Source organism: Schistocerca serialis, chromosome 3 (genome assembly GCF_023864345.2).
Source record: "Schistocerca serialis cubense isolate TAMUIC-IGC-003099 chromosome 3, iqSchSeri2.2, whole genome shotgun sequence".
NCBI classification, from domain to species: Eukaryota; Metazoa; Arthropoda; class Insecta; order Orthoptera; family Acrididae; genus Schistocerca; species Schistocerca serialis.
In genome coordinates, this window is record NC_064640.1 from 30,647,665 (window position 1) to 30,662,941 (window position 15,277).

The following is a 15,277-nucleotide window of genomic DNA, read 5'->3' on the forward strand; positions in this document are numbered from 1 at the left end:
ACACCTGATAAGAGACTCGCAATTATACATTTATCATACTCATATATTCACACATAAAACAGTAAGAAAATTTCATCTAAAATTACGTTATCGCAAGAATTAATCACATAAATGACTCTGAGCAGGGTAAAAACATTTTCCTTATACAGGTTATACTACATTTTCTTACCCATTTCGTTCTTTCTTTAAGTTACCTTTCGCTTCCAAATCAGTTATTTCTCCTGTGGTGGTTATTCTGGATTCATTTCTCATGAATGGTAAAATTGTGGTCTCCTCTATTCTGTAAAACAGTTTCATCTTAACATATTGAACTTACAACAGACACAAAAGAGCCGAATCCTCCTGTAGTTTAAATGACAAATGTTTTGCTTCACCCTTATTACATTAAACCAAGCTTTCCTTCGGTCCCATAATCAAAATTATTAAATCTTCCTCCACCTTCAAGAGGGAAATTTCCTCAGTACAAATCATATAGGCTGCAGTGCATCCCGCACCAGCGAAAACAGTAAGCTGTAATGCTCACAGCATCAGCAAAACACATAAACGTCGCTTTTCTAGGACAAGTATTAACGCAGAATAATTTTTCAGGCTCTGGCTCAACATCAATCAAGACTACAGAAAGGATCCATATTTCTGTTCCATTCTCCATTTGCTGAAAAAACTGCTCATATTTGACTACCACAATAATATTTCAGGGCCACGTAAATTACACAAACCACAATTCTTCTTTCACCTTGAAGGGAATCAATATACTGACGAAATCCACAGACAGCACTTTACGTACTCAGCTATAAAGAACAAAAAAGATATATCATCAATATTAACATATCATCGCATCTTGGAAAGCCAATGGTTAAACAATCGTATTATTGCATCCTGTTTTCAAGATTCTAAACTTACTCATTCCTTTATCAGAGTTCCCCTATCTTAAAATATTCATACAGCACGCATACTATAGTAAGAGATCCTCATTTATACTGACAGATATAGAATAGTAATAGATAGATAGTAGCACTGAAAGCAGAACATCGGAAACACGGCTACTAACAGCTGGGGACCTGGGTTTGCCAGACCCATAATACCCACAGATCGGATATTCCCCTGAGTTTTGCATTAATTCATCACAGATCTTGCTTCTCTCAGGAGCGACTCTTTTCAATTTACATATACAAAACCATAAACAGCATTTCACTCGTTCACAAAGAAACCTTTTATCTTCACATTTGAACCAACCTAAATCCTAATTGCACAAGGAAAGAAAAAAAAACTAAAAACATCACTTCAATCAATCACACAGAAACATCTTTATCATTATTTTTACCAACATATTATTCAAAATGCATATGTCACAAATATAACAAAATCAATTCATTCTCCTCTCTATACACCCTATGTACTCATTTGCCATGTCACTCATTTGTTCAGATTGGGCGCCTTCTGTGCTGACCATTTATCATTGTTGGTTTTGTTCATTTCCATTTGCTGGATTATGTCTAGGGTTGGCCGGCCGAAATTCAACATCATGTGGTGCTCCGCCTATAATCCTATTCCCACCGTGTTCATCGTAGTATCGATTCTGGTTGCCGTACCTGTAGCGTTCACGATCTTGTCCACGTCCTCGATCATTTCCGTTTTCCACCTGTGTTCGCGACTGTTACCCCAGTTTCTCTACGGCCGGTCCCGATTATTGTTCCGTTCGCGTCGCGACGACCAGTCACGCCGTTGATTAGTACTACGGCCACGACTGCGATCGCGCTGCTGTGCCCCGTAATAACTTTGTGCCTGATTAGGTGGGCATTCTGCTGTATTATATTCCAACTATTGGAGAAGTGTCTTAAATGTTTCCACGTCTTCTTTGTATCGTCCCGCAAGAATGACGTGGCGCAAGTGCATCGGCAATTTGGTGATGCATATCCTAATTAGTTCCGCAGGCCCGTATGGGTCGTATAGAAATTGATTCGCCTGCAGCATGTGGTCGAACAGGCGTGCTGGGCTGCCGAAACCAGACTGTTTCAAATTTGGCAGCATAATTATGCCATGCTTGACACTATCTTGTGCCGCTTCCGACCAATAGGCGGACAGAAAGGCTTGTCGAAACTCCCGAGTGGAGTTGCAGTGACGCGCTGCCGACCTCATGCGAATCGCCGGTTCGCCTTTCAAATAGCCACACATATATTCTATCTTATGTGAACTCGCCCAGTCGGGGGGAAGACAGAACTCAAATTCCTCTTGCCATGCTCGTGGATGTATTCCTTTTTGCGAATTTCGAAATATCTCAAACTTTCTCACCATACAGAAATGTTTGAAATCAAATCCCCGCATTTCCTCCCGGCGAGGCCCTTGAATGTTTCTATTTTTCTCATGTCTGCCCCTCAAAATAGATTCTTCCCTGCCGTCAAAATCTCCCTCATGGCCGGAGTCCCTCTCTGCACTGATCGTACGGCTATTTTTAGTGCTATTGGCGAGTTTGGAATCACACCCCATGCGGCTTTCCAGATTCGCTACGTGTCCTTGTAATTCGCCTGTTACAGCTTTGTGCCGCCTGTTCACTTCGAACTGTCCTTTCTGAAATCTCAGAAGCAAACGCACTTCTTCGGTCTCTGCAACCGCTACTGGTGTAGTATTATTATCGCTCTCCGTCACCTTCATCGTGCCTACAATGTCCGCTAATGCCACAATCTTATCATGTATTTGCCTGTTGTCCTCCACCCCAGTCTGCTTCAGTTGTTCTACTTGCTGATCGAGTGCGTGAATCGCTTGACTGTTGTCCGCTACTGTGTTGCTAACGGACGCGGGACAATGCGTTTCCGCCTCCTGGACCCTGGAGAGTACCTGCCGGTGTTTGCTTTGGCATTCTTCTCTCAGCACTTGGAAATTCCGAAGTAGCTGTTTCTCGCTCTCTTTCGATTCCGCATCGCGCCTCCGCTTCCCCTGTTCTAAGTCTTGCAGACGATCATCGATTTGTTCAAATGTACTGTCTAATTCTTTCATAATATCACTTTTTATTTCACTTGTCAGATTGTTTATTCTTTGTGAGATATAATCGGACACTCTCCTCATCGACTTGTCGACTTTATTTGTCTGCTGGATTAGTTTTTCGTCTATTTGTTCGCCTAGCTCACGGATCGATTTTTCAGATTTCTGCGTCATTTGTTCGCCTAGCTCGCGGATCGATTTTTCAGATTTCTGCGTCATTTGTTCGCCTAGCTCGCGGATCGATTGTTCAGATTTCTGCGTCATTTGTTCGCCTAGCTCTCGGATCGATTTTTCGGATGATTCTTTTTGTTCTCGGAACGATTTTTCTGATTTCTCTGCGTTTTCTTTATTTTGTTGCAATAAGGCTTTCATGAGTTCTGCCAAATCAATTTGGTTAGTTGGAGGCAAATTAATTTCTGGCTCTGATGTGAGCCCATTCGTCCTGTTTTGCATTTCCTCTGAAGTATTCCCCAATGCATTTTCGGAACCGTCTGACGCGTTAATATTCGAAATCAAATTACCGCCTACTTTTAGCTTGATTACGTGTCTGCATTAGTTCAATTTATACCCGGTACACAACACACTACTCAGAATAAACGCATCCCCCAAAAATTACGACAGTCACATGAAAGGTACCCAACCTAGTACGCACTTTATATCTTTGATCGAAGTCATTGCAATTTACAAGCGAGAAAAAAAAACACATACACATAAAACAAACAAATATAGAAAACAAAACAAGACAAACAACACAACGCCGCTCAACAACGCCGTGATTCTTTTGAAAGTCTGCTCAGAAACAATGCAGAAGTTGTTTGAGCGCTGTAGGGAAAAAAAATTAAGATTATACAACGCTCGCAATCTAACGTTTCAGAGATTCCAGAGTCTAGCGGAAACACAGAACAGGGTCGCCATATGTAACGTTGTCACTTTAATTTGTTGTGAAAGCGGTGCTGATAGACAATACCAATAAAAGTGGGTTAAAAGCTGTGAGCTGTCTGAGGAAGTTAACCTTGCATTACTGAGCAACTGTTTCACCATGTATCCAGTCTAGCTTACCAAATTCCCAACCAGACTAACATTAATTATAATCTTTTAATAGTCATACAACAACCAGTGATATATATATATATATATATATATATATATATATAAAATAGAATTTAAATAAAAAGAAATAAATTAGTTTATTTTTGGAAATTTATTTTAACATTGATCATTGAAATTTCAGCATATTAAACTTGATTCATAACTAAAGATGTGCCCTATTTAGGATTGTGAAAATGTGAGTTTGTAGTCTTACGGAACACATCAAATATGGAGCCAAGATTGGGAGACTGCATACAACACTGCATTCATAAAATAACACACGAAGAACGTTGAAACATATGCAAGAGGAAATTAACCACAACCAACCGATTCAATTTTCAACCAAAGAATTTACGTTCGTAGCACAATCCTGTCCGTCATGAAATTACCACACACTGGTATACTAAATTCATACTAACTCTCTTTGTCTTCCCGAAAAGAATAGCTGGGGGCTACTTTGATGATTACACTTCATGCTTCTCGTGGTCAACTTGGTTTACACAAAGAGTGTAACTCCACAATAATTTTGATAGTTAAAATATATTAGATCGAAAAGCAATTTACAAAAGAAAAACCTCGAACTGGTTACTATCGTCTTACTATTAACCTGATGGGTCAAACAATTGTATAATCACGTGGTACTGGTCTCACAAAGTACACCCCACATGGGTTGAACATAAAGAAAAGTTGCTATATTGAAAAATATTGTCAAGACGAGACATTATAATCTCACGCACATTCGAATTTAAGATTGATGATCTTAGTTAGAGTTACTGATCAACACGTGGTTCCACTTTACTCACAAAGTAGTGACAAAGCAACTACTGGAAAATATTCTGAACTTCACACTCGAAATACAGTGCGTTGCAATTTAAGATAACATTAGATATTTTAGACCTAAACCTGAAATAAAGGTGATTAAATTTTCAGTTAGGCTGAACTTAAGAAATCCATTGTCCTACGGACTTATCAGAGACGCACTTAGCCGGAGATCTTAACACTTCAGACGCTCGCCACGGACAGACTGCCCTGGTCCCTTCCTGAGGGTGGCTCACAAATACCAACGGAAGTGGCCAGAGGGGCAGCTTCCTATACCAACATGACAAGGGACGGACAGGACCATACTAAGGATAGAAACCTCTTTGCTTTTAGAAAGCGTAGCTACCTGTTCCGACGTTCGTCCTACTGTTCTCCAGCAGACAGGCTTGTCTGCTACCCTCAAGCATGCAACCAGAAATACATTTGCTCATTCATCCTCTCACACAGAAGGGAAGGGGGATGACAGTATCTTATCATATACAATATATAAAAGAAAGCGGATGTAAGTTCCGTATGAGACTGTGTGACATGAATTACATATAAACTGTGTTTTAAAGTGTAGTAGTGTGACAGATCGTTCTTGTTTATGTGTAAAAGTAACACGTTCCACTACTCAGTCTCCTCCCAGATAGTCAGAAACGCCACAGTAAATTTAGAAGAGGAATTTATGCCGAGAATGACAACAGATTTAAGAAATTAACATGAAAGGAATCCAACATAGACCTTTCAAAACATATGGAGCAATCGTTTTAAATATTGATGGCATGATTGATGCAGCACCATAGCTTCGTCCATAAGAAGTTTAACTTCTGTTTCAAAGTGTTCTTCTCCTGGAGTTTCCAGCTTCTGTTTAGCCTTTAAGCAAATGAATTTTTTATTTAATCGATCCTCAATCACCTTACATACAGAATCTAAATTTCCAATCACATCAAGCACAGAATTGTCCTCCTTCACCTCAGACTTCATTGACTGCAAATACCATAAGTAGGCTCTCCTTAAACTACACTCAAAACGTTTGGTGGCTTGCTTTCAAACGGAAAGTAAAATTTCAGACCAGGATATATACACTTCCCGTACCCTTTCAACGTCTGGAAAAGATACAACTACCTAGTTCTCACATGAGACAGGATTTGTTTGTAATTTACCTCAAAAAATTTGCAGAAAGAGTGTTACTTCCATTCTAACAGAGTGAATAGAAAAAATAATTATGAATTTTCACGATGACTCACTCCAAATCAACAGAGACACTATCAGCTCTGTGGTGAGTATCACTAAGTAAAATGTGATCGACAAAATCGACGATTCTTCAGCGATTGTAGATAAGGTATTTAATAAAAGAGAAATATAATGGGAATAAAAGCAAACATAATTTTAATACGCTCCACTTTGCGAAAAAGAAGCACAATGTAAAAATCCGCACGAACCCCGGAAAAAGAGATAAAAAGGAGGACATGTCCGGATTTATCGAGATGTCTGGTCACCCTTTAAATTCATCGTACTGTGGCAATTCTCTTTAGAGGCTATAAGAAGTGCTCACCACCTGTGAAAAGACTATTTTTTTTATTGGTGCAGTTCAGTGCATCGGTTGTAAGGTGGCTATAATTTCGCACCTTACAAGCTCTCATCCACATACTTTCAGGAAACATTCCTCACCCACAAAGAAAGAAAATATGTTATGTGGACATGTGTTCGGAAACGCTTACTTTCCACGTTAGAGCTCATTTTATTACTTCTCTTCAAATCACATTAATCATGGAATGGAAGCACACAGCAACAGAACGTACCAGCGTGACTTCAAACACTTTGTTACAGGAAATGTTCAAAATGTCCTCCGTTAGCGAGTATACATGCAACCACCCTCCGTCGCATGGAATCCCTGATGCGCTGATGCAGCCCTGGAGAATGGCGTATTGTATCACAGCCGTCCACAATACGAGCACGAAGAGTCTCTACATTTGGTACCGGGGTTGCGTAGACAAGAGCTTTCAAATGCCCCCATAAATGAAAGTCAAGAGGTTTGAGGTTAGGAGAGCGTGGAGGCCATGGAATTGGTCCGCCTCTACCAATCCATCGGTCACCGAATCTGTTGTTGAGAAGCGTACGAACACTTCGACTGAAATGTGCAGGAGCTCCATCGTGTATGAACCACACGTTGTGTCATACTTGTAAAGGCACATGTTATAGCAGCACAGGTAGAGTATCCCGTACGAATCATGATAACGTGCTCCATTGAGCCTACGTGGAAGAACATTGGAGCCAATCAAGACATCACCAGCAATGCCTGCCCAAACGTTCACAGAAAATCTGTGTTGATGACGTGATTGCACAATTGCGTGCGGATTCTCGTCAGCCCACACATATTGATTGTGAAAATTTACAATTTGATCACGTTGGAATGAAGTCTCATCCGTAAAGAGAACATTTGCACTGAAATGAGGATTGACACATTGTTGGGTGAACCATTCGCAGAAGTGTACCCGTGGAGGCCAATCAGCTGCTGATAGTGACTGCACACGCTGTACATGGTACGGAAACAACTGGTTCTCCCGTAGCATTCTCCATACAGTGACGTGGTCAACTTTACCTTGTACAGCAGCAACTTCTCTGACGCTAACATTAGTGGTATCGTCAACTGCACGAAGAATTGCCTCGTCCATTGCAGGTGTCCTCGTCGGTGTAGGTCTTCCCCAGTCGCGAGTCATAGGCTGGAATGTTCCGTGCTCCCTAAGACGCCGATCAATTGCTTCGAACGTCTTCCTGTCGGGACACCTTCGTTCTCGAAATCTGTCTCGATACAAGCGTACCGCGCCACGGCTATTGCCCCGTGCTAATTCACACATCAAATGGGCATCTGCCAACTCTCCATTTGTAAACATTGCACTGACTGCAAAACCACGTTCGTGATGAACACTAACCTGTTGATGCTACGTACTGATGTGCTTGATGCTAGTACTGTAGAGCAATGAGTCGCATGTCAACACAAGCACCGAAGTCAACATTACCTTCCTTGAATTGGGCCAACTGGCGGTGAATCGAGGAAGTACAGTACATACTGACGAAACTAAAATGAGCTCTAACATGGAAATTAAGCGTTTCCGGACACATGTCCACATAACATATTTTCTTTATTTGTGTGTGAGGAATGTTTCCTGAAAGTTTGGCAGTACCTTTCTGTAACACCCTGTATAAAGGAGACGGACATTGTCACGTACCTCTTGTAAATAATTGTTAACGCTTATTGCATGAAAGGTGACTGAGTGTCCTTATTATAAAAACGGCGTAATGAATGATTGCCTATACTAGTAGACGTTGGAACGCCAGTGGAAATGAAACAGCTGGTAGAACTGAAGCCATCGTTGGAAGGCCCACACAGGTGTGTTGGTCCTGCTTAAACACAGGAAATTGCAAGATGGACGTCGTAGCAACTAAGCGCTGGAGCACAATAGTCGCGACCGGTCGATATTGTAGCCGAACCAGAAGGATTATACTTCGGAAACGCTGAAAATCTTGGACACAGGTGAGAGGAACGAAGAAGTGGCACCTCGGAAACCATGCGGGCTGTGTTATTTTCAAGGATTTTTACTCAGAAGCGTACCATTGTGCGGGTATAAGTTTTTCCTCGCAAACTTTCCTCGCTGGTTGACAAAAGACTAAAATATGGTTGGTCGGCGTTCGGAAGAATCTGTAGAGAGGGAGAATATTCCGTGGTTTCGGAAATATGATTCGTTTTCGGAATTACGAGGGTGGGGAGCCAAGCCTTGCTGGGGAGCCAGCGCTGGAGAGACGCGGTCTTCCGTTTTGAGCTCCCATGTGTGACAGTCACTCAGTATCAGCCTATTATTGACTTACTGTCTTTGCTCTCACGAGATTTTATAGTTAGAACGTTTAGGCACTGTACTGTTGTGAACTTATACGACTCTGGACTTCGTCTCCGTGTTGGAAGTCGTCGCTGAGTACGCAGCGTTCAGTGATTGAGAGCACTTCTGCTTATACTTAGGTTGAGACGTTATTTGAACTCCATGTGGCTGGTAGTTCGCGTTTCTCGCCTGTAGAACACAGAGAGGAGGAGAAAGTATTAGAGCATATTAGTCAAAGGACCTCCTTCTGCAGCGCTAGTGTTTGAAAGAGTTTATTTGTGCTAGGAGTTCTTCCATCGTCGCAGACGAGTACGAGAACCATTACTTCGACGCACCGGACGCAGTACATACGGTGATATCGCAAATTCCTTCGGCTTATTAGGGCTATAAAAGGTAAACATCTGTAATCACGTTAGTTTCCACACCACCGAGTTTCCACACCACCGTAGATCATCTTTGAAAGTGGTGTCTTCTAGTGTTTGGTACATAGATGATGTCAGTCATTTCGTGTTATTGATATTAGACCGCGCAGTCATAATAAGGGGCAGAGTTGGGAAATTGATTAGTAATTTTACTTAGGAAATGTAAACTTTGTAATATAAAGGATTTTTTAATCTACAATAAATACATAAGCAGGAACAAAGTTTATCATTTAGTAGGATTAGTTGCTTCACCATTCATTTATGTTTAGATTCTAAATTATATAATTAAGAGATCCTAAGATCTGCTTCAGGGCGTAGTGAGACACGACCAAAACTTCATTTTAGCGTTTATCATTCTCCGTTGTGCAGATTTATTTTATACCCGCCTGGAGTAGCATCTTGGACAGTGTATAATAGTTTTCATACGAGGACGGTATGTTGTAAAAGTCATGACCTTCTTTATCTTTTCGTGAAAATAATTGAGCTGTTGATAAATGTAAAATGTTCTAAATTTGTATTACTGCCATAATTGATTAAAATATCGTAGCGTTGACCAAGAACCTTTACCAGCTATTTTTCTATAATTATCAATACAAACTGGACACAGTGTTGCAGCAGTAGCCACCAAAAGGTGCTGTGCAATTTTTCTTACCTACACAGAATAATTCTGTGGTGGCACTTCAGAATACACGATTTCATATATTTATTTGCTTGTGGCGAAAGTAACTTGCAGTTTGATAAAGTGATGCATACAGTATTTTTGATTCAATGAAAATGTAATCACATCATTACAGGCTTGTTTCGACATAAAGTGTAGTGTTTTAATAATAATTACAAGCACATTTCTATACAGAGTGGTCCGATATCGTAAAGTAATCGAAAGTAATGATTACTAGGTATACGACTAATAAAAGCATCATTACAGTAGCTAAGCAACTTCGATGCTTAGCAGGTTATGTTCACTGTTTGTTCACAGTACGTTAATTTACATCATGTTTACAAAATAGAGGTGATTTGTGCAGCCGAAAATAGTCTTTCCCCACTAATTAACTCATTACGTGTATAGTGTCTACGTTATTCCTTGGCCGTGAAACATCATCATCTCAAAGTGTTGCCAATTAATATTTGTACCCTCCTCTTCAGTGTTTTTAATAACGTTACTTTGTCGGTTTCCTTAATCGAAATTTTATTTTCGTGATAAGATGCAAGCTGCGCGTTGTAGACAAATATCAGTAAAATGAATGCTGGTTACGTACTACACTCGAGTGTCCGCCCACAAATATTTAAATGAAATTAGGAACAGTTTTCTTAAGTAAAAGGAAAGGTGAAAACAATTTATAGGAGCTTCTCGCACGCTAAATTGAGTGTGGCGAACGGGTGTATAAAATTACAAATATTAATTGCTTTTTTGGTTAATTAATATTAGAAAACTTTTCAAGAGTACTGACAAGCAGCCACAAGGAGAAGAGCAAAGACTACCGGGTGAAGTAGACGATATCAATGGAGTTGGCGAGAATGCAAACCTTGACAGTGTAACAAGCAGTCCACTAAGTGCAGAGGGCATAGAACTTTCAACAGTGAAACAAGAGGCGATTGATATTGACCAGGAAAGTTCAGAGTAATCAGCGAGGTATCCACATTTGAGTACAAAGCAGGAAATAATAGAGTCAGACCAAAGAAGTGTAGAAGGGGTAGTTAGGTATCCAACAGAGGAAGAAACAGTAAATATGGGTGTAGATCTGAACCCATTTAGTAATGATAATACAATAACAGGCATGTTACAGTCTCTGTTAGCACAAATAAATACAAAATTTCGCTAAAAATGTCAGTTGCAAAATCAAACTATGCAAAGAGTAAATACGAAATTCAGGCAAACTGTAAGTCAATTAGGCCAGTCAATACAAGCTTTGGATAATAAACAGAGTCAAAGATACAGTCATTAAATCAGGCTATGCAGACAATGAGAACAGAACAAAATAAATTGAAACAGTCCTTGACAACACAAATAAATCCGTCAATGCTTTGCAACTAAGAACATTGAAGCAACGCAAACACTAACAGAGCATGTCACACAACGGGACAGGAATCTCTATGAAAAAGCAGGGTTAATGTATAAATCATTAAAAGAGGATCTACAAGAAGAGAGAGAATTGTTTGTAGACCAGAAAGTAAAGGATGAAGTAGCACAACAGGTGAAGCTTGTGAATGAAAGAGTAGGTAACTGTGAATAACGTATAGATAATATAGAAACTACTGTCCATGAAACGATAGAATTAAGAGATTTGGAGAGGCAGTAAATGAAAAATTAAATGATGTACTCAACAATAATAAAATGCTAGTGGGAAAGGTTAAAGTGTTATAAACTAGAAATGTGTTAGTGCCCCATTTTACATTTGGAGGGGCATGCCATAACCAGCTAGGGATAGAAAAAGAAAAATTTGACCCAAAAGGTAAGATACATCCTGTGACATTGATGAACTAATGTAGGAAGCTGATGCCTAAAGAATTACCGGAAAAACAGATGATTATAATAGCCGAAAACAGACTTATTGGCGATGCTAGTTACTATGCAGTCAAAGCTACAGAGTAATGTGAGACTTTACAGAAATTTTTGAACTAATTTGAGGAAGAAATTTGGTCAAGTAGTAAACGGAGTGAAATCTACCAGGAATTTTTTGATGCCCCGCCATACAGAAACCAGGGAAGTAAAATTATGAGAGAATATTGTGAAGGCTTGTGTAGGAAGGGAGAATATGTAACGGATTGATAACTGAGGAGCATTTATTGCATGTTTTGCCCAGGAAGTGAGGAGGGTTATATCAATCTTGGAAACTGTGACCGAGCCACATTTTTAAGGAGAGTAGGTGAATTTGATGTGTGGAACAGATCTAATGAGAATGTATCCCACAGCATCAAAAACAAGTCTAATAATAATAACTACAATAATGATAGCAACCGAAATGATAATAGGGAATATGGTGTCATAGCAGTAACAACAGACAGAAGTTGGAGAGGTGGAAGAGATTGTAGAAATAGAGATGGTTACAATACAGGACATATTACGCGGATCATAACAAGGAAAATGAAAGGCTGCAACAGTGAAGGGTCGAGCTGGAGGGGATAAAGAGTTTAAGTCCCAAAACAGCCACTGCAACAGCAAATACAGAAAAATTAGAGAGTGTGCAATGTAAATAGATCTTACGATGATAGGCAAATTAATAAGACAAAAATAAATTGTGGGTCTGAAGAAAGAAATAAACATTACTGTGCTTTGTGTGATAAAGACATGAAGTACTTGGGATAGAAAGAGTGGGACTCTAAATTAAAATGGGTGCAGGGTTTACCTGAGATGGTTAAATGAAAGGAAATACAGAAGTATGATAAAGAAAGAAAAGCTTAGAGGTAGGCGCTATTTTGCCTGCAGGGAAGTATGAAGCTAAAGAAAGCTTATTACAGAGGATGGATAGTGATCCAAATGAGGTAGTAGGTGAGGCCTGTAAATACATATGGCAAGTAGGGGATAGTGGCACTGGTGAACTAGTAGCAGATGCGTTTGGAGAAACCAGTAATAATGCTGGTAATCTACAAACAGAAGAATATGATCACTTGGTTGGTGCATTATGGAATTTAGGAGCAAATGTAATTGAATATAGAAAGGAGAAGGGAGAAGAAGTAAAGAACAGGCAGGAGAATATAGAAGAAAAGTGTAGTTTGAATGCAGAGGACAATATTGAGAGTAATATTCCCAATGAGAGTTGTAGTGAAGAATCAGAGGATAGTTATAGTTCTAGTGATCAGAGTGAAAACAATGACAGTGATAGGGAGGTAATGGATGATGCGGTTAATACTATATGTGCTACTGTTGATTAACTTGAAACATGTAATGTACATATAAATGATAAGAGGGAACTGATATCTGATGGGTTACAGGAATATAATGCATCGAAGAGAATAAAGAAATGTGTCTGGAAATACTGGAGTATGAACAGCTGCACGTAGTTGGGTAACCTATACTTAGTGCAGACAGTAGTAAAGGGATAATAGAATGTCTATCAGATACAAGGCAGGTAACCTGGGAGGAAACCCAGAAGATAAATAATATAAACGTTATAGAGAAGGAAACTCCGGAAGACCAAGTGCACGTTCTTTTAATCAGGAAGGACCAGCATAGTGAAGATAATAGTGATGAGGGAAGTGTAAATGAGGAGGATATTTCTGCATTAGTAGAAGTTAATACGGAAAGGGAAAAACGTTGTATGCCACAAAAGGTGTATGTAGGAGGGAAAAGGAAGAGCCCCCACCCCCTCCCCCACTCCAGACGAAAATAATGATTTATTTCAGGTGAGGTGAACAAAATCGGCTGCTATGGAAAATGAGAAACCTCTAAATGAATGTGAAGTAGGCAAAAGGAAGAAACTACCCAATAAGAGTAATAAATTAGTTCATGGTATGTTAATGGAATCGACTAAGGAAGCAACCAAACATGATCTATTAAGGGAAGAGGAAGTAGAAAAATCAATCCAAGTGGAACAACCAATAATTGAAATGGTTACATGGGATTAAAGAGTGTGCCTTGCTAGACACAGGAAGTGAGGTAACAGGCATTACAGAGAGTTTCTGGAAACATTTAGCTTTTCGAAACAAAATTTCAGGTATGTCTGTATCTGTTTCAAAGATAATTAGTGCTACAGGAAAATTAAGTTAGCCCATACGGAAACTAGTGTATTTGTCATTCAAAATTGGGGAGTGTAGGTTAGAGAGCATATTCTTAGTGATCCAAAATTTAAACATGATTATTATTTTCGGCGCAGATTGGATGAGTGATAAACATTTAGTTATTAATTGTGATCTGGTTCTGATGTCTTTCAAATATTTAGGTAAGGAACAGAAGGTAAATTTTATGGGACATGTTACTGATGATACCAAACCATTATGCTGTCTGATGGTTATGGAAGCACCCTGTGGGGATTACTATGATAATGTAGAATAAAAGCAATCTATAAAAATTAAAAATGATCGCTAAACCAAGGAAGAGATGTTTATGCAGAAACTTAGTGAAATTACTGAAACTTACGAGGAGTAAAAGTCTGCATTGTATCAAATACTGACAGAAAATGAGGAAGTTTTTTTCCGGCCGCGGTGGCCGTGCGGTTCTAGGCGCTCCAGTCCGGAGCCGCGCTGTTGCTACGGTCGCAGGTTCGAATCCTGCCTCGGGCATGGGTGTATGTGATGTCCTTAGGTTAGTTAGGTTTAAGTAGTTCTAAGTTCTAGGGGACTGCTGACCACAGCAGTTGAGTCCCATACTGCTCAGAGCCATTTGAACCATTTTTTGAGGAAGTTTTCTCAGAGGAAGCAGGGAGAGTGACTGGATTTGAGTGTAGGTTAAACATCAAACCACGTGAACCTTCTTAAAGAAAACATTGTGAGACCCCAGTAACCAAACGAAAAACTGTAGCTGAAGAACTAGATAGATTGGAGAGACTAGGAGTGATAGAAAGGGGTAACAGCAATTATAATAACCCTATCATGTGTACTGGAAAGAAAGATGGTGGGATGAGAGTAGTGTTAGATGCGAGAAAGCTGAACGCTATTACTGAACAGGAATGTGACATAGTGGTTTGGATGAAATAATTCAAAAGTTTAATGGAATAAAGTATTAGAGAAGTCTCGGCCTAACCACTGAGCACAGGCGGATCCCGCTGGCTAAGAAACATAGAAATTATGCCGCTTTTTTATTTGTCAGAAAGCGACGTTTGGCTGAATATATCAGTATCCATAGTTATTGTGGATTGGACAGAATAATAGGCAAAGATCTGTCTAATAAAATTACAGTCTATGTTAATGACATTTTGATAGCTACGAAAGGTTGGGAGGAACATTGTAATTTACTAAGAGAAGTATTCCAGGCTTTGTGGAAAGCTGGAATGACTTTAAGGTTAAATAAATCTGAATTTGTTAGGAGTGAAATTATGTTTGTAGAGTACTTGATATCAAGTCAAGGAATCAAGAAAGACCCAGAAAAAATGAAGGCCATTAAAGAACTTCCAGTTCTAAAATGTAGGAAATCGTTCCTAGTGCTGTGCAGTTTCCAGAGGAAGTATGTGTCTGAGCTAG